Here is a 6729-nt window from a genome sequence, read left to right on the forward strand (position 1 = left end):
TATTTCACACAGCTCACATTTCTAAAACAGAATGTTCCCCTCCCGTGTAGACTTGGACAAAACCCACATGCACACGGGGCTGATTTGCGATTCATATTCGATGATGAATCTTTAGTAGCTTTGTGCAAAATTTAAAAAAAAATTATGGGTAAAGCAAAATTATGTTTTGAAGAGATTTCACTTTCACCTAATTCAAGAGAGGGTAATGGCCTGCAATGTTACTGGGTTGATGACTGTGTCAACAGATGGCCCTTTGGACAAATGGTTGATCTTGAACCCTTCTTCCACTCGGCTCTGTCCTGATTCAACCAGAGATGTGGGTGTACTCTAGAATGTTTCAGCTGCGGCAGCTCTGCCCTGAGTCAAGCATGAAGAAAGTACGTTGAGTCTGAGTTTCTGGGGAATTTGGCTCTGCTCAAGGAGGGGGTTAGGTCTCTTAGACCCTCCACAGAATCAGACCACAATTCCCTGCAAAACATCCCAAGATCTCAGAATCTTTCAGATTATATATTTCCAAGAGTCATCCTGGACTGAGGTAGAAACCCAGCCTAAACCAGGAGTCGGCTTAGGCATTCTGAAATTTGAGTGAAAATGAATTAAATGTTCAATTGAAAATAGTAAGAGTTAGGCTCCAGTCCTGGTGAGTCCTGATTCTAGCTAGCCATGTGACTTGCAGCAGCTTATTTAAACTCCCTGGGCCTCCCTGGTCCAGGGATCAACTCTGTGGGGTTGACTCTGTGAACTGGCGTAGTGTCACAGATTTCTTGAGACACTACAATTGAAGACTAAGAAATTCTGGAAGCAAGATCTAGACGATTATGAATGATTATACTATATCCTTCCTGCTTCTCTTTTTGTTATGATGGAATGGTGGGAAAATACCCAAGGCATTTTGCATTAGAATTAGTAAAGAAAACAAAATTATGAACAACACTATTAAACAAATTAGGAAACTGAGGCAAAGAAAGAACAAAGGAGTTTGACAAAACCAGAAATTAACCACCCCCCTCCCATTTCTAGTCTAAGAGACTCAGCAATAAAAGTCTACTCCTTGTTTTGTGTACCAGCAGTGAGCAACAGTTTATAATCAGTTGGCAAACAGTCTGGGAATAATCTCCTGGTTTTGTTTCTCCACTTTATGTGGTGTGTCTACGAAACTGTGTAGTACACAACAGAGGAGATAATGAAGAAGCTGGATCAAGACCAAGCAAAGCAAATCCAGTCTCGTGATTTATAAAGGGTCGCCCAGTGACCCTGGAAACTGAATGGGGGAGGAGGAGAGTCAATGACCCAACCAAAGAAAGTTAAAAACATAGTCATAAGTTACCACTAACCACTAAATGTAAAGCTAGTCTTAGAAGACCTCTGTGTGCCTTTTTCACATTGATTTTGAGAGAGTAAGAAGATGGGAGGACAAACTAGAGTCAGAGAAATAAATTCAAGAATCTTAGATTTGTGTGATGTGCTTGGAAAGGGATTTCTTTTTCCTGGGTTCTTTTTTTTTTTTTTTAATATTTATTTATTTACTTATTTGGCTGAGTCGGGTCTTCGTTGCCGCGTGTGGGATCTTTGTTGTGGGCATGTGGGATCTAGTTCCCTGACCAGGGATGGAACCTGGGCCCTCGGCATTGGGAGCACAGAGTCTTCACCACTGGACCACCAGGGAAGTCCCTCTCCTGGGTTCTTTTACATCTCCATACTTTCTGTGCATTCTCCTTCAGATTTAGCAGGTTAATTGGGAAAACATTTTTGCAAATATGGGACCCTTAGTGAAACAACATCCCTGAATACACCCTTTAAAATGTGCTCTTGATACCTTCCCTCCTAACCCAGTGTGTGGCTATAGGTGGGCACCTTGTGGCTTTGTCTCAACTTTTATAAAAAAAAGTGTTTCTTCTAGGCAAAAGGTGAATGCTTCTACTGAACTTGCCTCTCTTCAGACTTAAGCAAGCACTGTTTTTCTCTCTCCTTCCTAACTTCAGATAGCCTTTATTGTTTCTAAATTTCTCACCTCCCAAGTTTATATTTCTTATCACCTTCCTACCTCAATACTATATATTTTTTCCAATTATTTTATTTTATACCATGTCATTATTTTCCTTGATGAACCGACTAAAATAGTTTTTTGGGGGGTTGTAACATGTCAACCCTTTGGGAATTGTCCTGTTCATAAATGCAGTTCTCTTGTGATTGTGACATTGGGGTTTTTATTTTGTTTTGATTGTGAAAAGAGTGGATATGTTCCACTCTGGGTGCTTTAGTTTTCTAGTTGCCATCTATCGGTTGCCCTCCTCCAAAGCCCAGCTTTCTCGTGCATCCATGCTTAGGATATGAGTCTTCACGTTTTAAAGAGAGGGAGAAAGAAAGAAAAGATAAGCAAGTAAAAAAAAAAAAAAAAAAAAAGAGAGAGAGAGACTGAGAGATATGACAGAAAGGCACAAAGATAGTGCCTTTCAGACAGAATCGCTCAGATCTGAACCCTAGTCTTGCTTAAATGTCACCATGCCTCAGATTTTATCGGTAATTCTCAACAAATAAACCAACTGTTCAGAGTATGACATTGGAGGCTAGAATGACCTGGAGTGGCCTGGTAAGTTTTCAAAGAGCAGACGGGGTTTTAGTTGGAGGAATGGAAAGGATTTGGATGAAGAGAAAGGAAGGGGAAGAACACGTGAGTGGAGGAAACAGCGTGAAGTACACCAAGACCATGAGACAGGACTGAGCCAGGGAAAGAGCAGCCTCTGGGAGAGGATATATGCTGAGTAACGTGGGGAATAACAGCTGCATAGGGCGGATGGAGCCATAAATCTGCGTGTCCTGTTAGAACGAGTAGTGTGGAATTTTTCACTGAGGGGATTGCTGAACATTTCTGCAAATAACCTGTTTAAAAAACAAAATTTCTCTGTTAAGATTGATCTGGCATTCTGAGCAAATGAGAAAGAAGGAAACACCAAAGACAGAGAAGTTTCCAGACCATTGAAACAGCTTCCCCTCTTTTTTTTTAAAATGAGGACACGTAAGTTTCTAATGCCCTTTTATTTATGTTAGAAGAAAGGATACCATATAAACCAGCAACACTAATAATAAAGTACGATAGAGAGAATGTGTGTTTATAGGTCAAATAAGTTAAAAGACATGTGCACAAAGGCTGGCCAAATACCGCAGAAAGCCTGCCCTACTCCAGTTAAATCTTACCAAGCGTCGTAGGGCTTTCAGCCAGGAAGGCTAAGGACTTCCAGGCAAACGGTAAAGAGGCGCCGCTGTTGTCATAACCATTATTTTGGCAACATGGATTGTGGGAGAAGGCACTAATATTTCTCAATCGTGACTGCGTATGTGCGTACCTCCACAAACACACACGCAGAGTGTGTATGTGCGAGTGTATGTGCACGTGTATAATCTAAGCTTTTCAAGGCCTTCTATCGCCCAGCCAGCCTAATGTCCCCAGTGAGCTTTCTCTTCGGTCTATGCTGGGCAGCCTTCAGGGTAGGAATCTGTCCAACTTATATCTTTATCAAAATCATTATTATAATTAATACACAGAAGGCAGGTCGTCTGCCGTTTTGAATCCAATTTTGGTACAGCAAAAGAGGAATATAAAATCAGTACTAAGGAATTTCTTTCCATGAGTTTCTTAGATGCTTGACTAAATTTCCAGAGAGTTAGTTAGTTCCATCTTTTCTGTGTACTTTTAAAAAATGAGACACTTATGTAGTGTCACTGACCCTTTTGAGCCCCAACAAAAGTTCTCAGGCCCAGGGTCGCTAGAGCCAACAGAACAAAACCGAGTTTGGTTCAGGAGCAAAGGAAAGATTTTTTTTCTTTCATGAAAGCACGGAGAGCAAGGTGCGAGCTCGGGCTCTAGAGCACTTGGCGCCACGGGCTGTGGGCGGGGCTGCTTTCCAGGGATCCCTTCAGCGGGGAGGGAGCAGGGTTCTGGCGGGTGGGCGCGGCTGCGCAGTTCGCGCTCCAGGTCGCAGAGCCCACGCAGCCTCTCTGCGCACAGCCCGCCGCTGCCATCTTGAACTGAGGTGTGGAGCGTTGTCTCTGCACACTGCCCGCCCAGCTGAGGTGCCGGCACAGCCGTTTTGCACCAGGAACTCTGGTCTGAAGTGTGGAGTGCAAGTCCTCTGCACGCGGCCCTCTATGAGCAGGTGAAACTAGACTAAGCACAGAGGAAACAAAGGTTAGACTTTATTTTCTATTTTTATTTCCTAGGGCTTGGCCGGTGACAATAGGACATGTATGAGCACCCGAAGGCAGACTCCATCTAACACTGATTGATTGATTTTTAATTGCTTTATTTATTTGTTTTTGGCTGCGTTGGGTCTTCGTTGCTGCGTATGGGCTTTCTCTAGTTGTGGCAAGCGGGGGCTACTCTTTGTTGTGGTGTGCGGGCTTCTCATCGCGGTGGCTTCTCTTGTTGCGGAGCACGGGCTCTAGGCGTGCCGGCTCAGTAGTTGTGGCACGGGGGCCCAGTAGTTGTGGCTGGTGGGCTCTAGAGCACAGGCTCAGCAGTTGTGGCGCACGGGCTTAGTTGCTCCGCGGCATGTGGGATCTTCCCGGACCAGGGCTCGAACCTGTGTCCCCTGCATTGGCAGGTGGATTTTTAACCACTGCGCCACCAGGGAAGTCCCTAACACCGATTTTTAAAAATATATTAGTTACCCTAGGATCTAATTAAAAGTCCCCAAGTGATCCCTAAATATTTTTTTCTTCTTTAATTTGTAACCTTTTCCCCACAACTGAGACACAAACGATGCTAACTTCCTGTGAATTCTGCTGAGTTATTTAACATGCTGACACTTCAATGAAATAAAGAAAGAGATATCACTTAACTCTAACTCTGAAAATATTATTTTAAGTGTAGGTGCATTCATTAGCAGAACATATGGCAACATATGTTATCTCCTGGGAATATTTTCATAAACTTAACTGCTAAATAACTTTTAAAATTAATTTGTCTAGAAGCTTTATGAGAATGGCTAAGATAGTCTAACCATGGTTTGAGATACCACATCTCTAAATATTTTTCTGTATTATATCTTATATTTCATATATACTCATTAATTACATTTAAGGCTTATGTGCAGTTTAAATCTAGGTCAAAATAGGAAAAAAAAGGGCTGGGCAGGAAATTTAAAAACTAACTTGGCTGGCTTGGGACAGACAAATTTCTGAAAACCAAAATGTGAAATCTCATGTTCTCAAACTAAGTAGCCGGTGGACTTTGCCTTGTGTTCAGTGTTTTACCTAACAGAATCAAAGTCCTGGTAAAAGATTTCAAGAAGTCTTCTGATAGTTCTTTTCCTGCCTAGTCCAAGAACAGACTGCAATCCAATCTAATGGGGAGGTCATTCTTCTTTAGACACAACAAAATTACTTTCCTTATGATCATTAAAAAAAAAGTATTCAAAAATCAAAGAAAAACTTGAATTCTTTTTGTCTCCTACACAACTGCAGTCAACTGAGCTGTGGTCAAAGATCACTAAAGTGAACTTTCCAACTTGGGACCCCAAGATACATTGCATCTGACAATAGTTATTAAGCAAGAAAAACATTCATAAAGCAGCATAATTAATGGGCTAGAAGCAGTAAGGGCTTTATCCACACTTAGTCTTCATGGCTTCTAGGTGGTAGCACAACCCCTAGCCATAGATACTAATGAGGAGGCTATTTCCTATTAACGCAGATATCATTTCCTAGATCACCGTGACAGTCTATGACTAGCTAAAACTGTCCCTGTATTCCTAGCCCTTAGTAGACACAAAGACCTGGGAAAGAACTTACAATGAGTTATTGACAAATAAACCCTTAGAACCTACTGGCACAGTTGACCTGTGTTGCCCAGCTCAGACTCCTTGCTACTATACTCCTAGAGCAAGCAGAGGTAGGGCACATATTCTAGAGCTGTGGTTCTTAAACTTGGTGATAATTGCAAGATCTTTGGGCTGGTGAATGAGCTGTTTTCTTCTCTTCGGTTCTGCCCCAGTACTCTCTATTTAAAAATATTTTAAGATTGTTGGATGCCAAAAAGGAGACTGTTAAAAATATATATCTTTAGCGAGGTAATAGCTGTAAAACAAGTTAGGAGGTTACAACCAAAGGAGCTCCAGATGAGATAAAGTATAAGAAATGAACCGTGCTGTGTGACCCATGCCAGGGACAAAAAAAGGTCTTAAATAAGTATGTTTAAGAGCCTCCCTGTTACAGATTGCGCCCCACAAAGCACTCAGATATACAAAAGGAATTATTTTATTCCCCAGTTAGGGAATATGGGTCCCAAACCACGTTAACTGCAAAAGAATATGGGAAATGCAAATAAGCCCACCAAAGCAGGAGAAATCTACTTGGATTTTTACTTTGAATCTGGTATAATCAACTTCCTTCTGCTTCGAATCATTGCATAACAGGGAGGCCTTCTACCCAAGAGAAAAATTGTTTGTACTTTGAGTCAGAGAAAGTCTAAAGAGCCTGTTTCTGAGTAATCTTTCATCTAGTTTTCCTCTGGCTAAATTGAAGAAAGCGGGGAAAGTTTTGATTTATGAAAACTCTAGAGAATCAAGATCCAAATATTTATTTAAAACCTCTTTTTTTTTTTTTATATTTATAATTTCCCTTAAAGGATGTTTCAGGCAGATAAAATAGGAGAAGAGCCAGAATATGCCTTTCGAAGGCCAAGAGAAATTCAGGCATGTTAATATACCAAACACGCAAGTTTCTCCTTAG

The sequence above is a fragment of the Balaenoptera ricei genome, chromosome 18 (assembly GCF_028023285.1).
Source record: "Balaenoptera ricei isolate mBalRic1 chromosome 18, mBalRic1.hap2, whole genome shotgun sequence".
Taxonomy (NCBI): domain Eukaryota; kingdom Metazoa; phylum Chordata; class Mammalia; order Artiodactyla; family Balaenopteridae; genus Balaenoptera; species Balaenoptera ricei.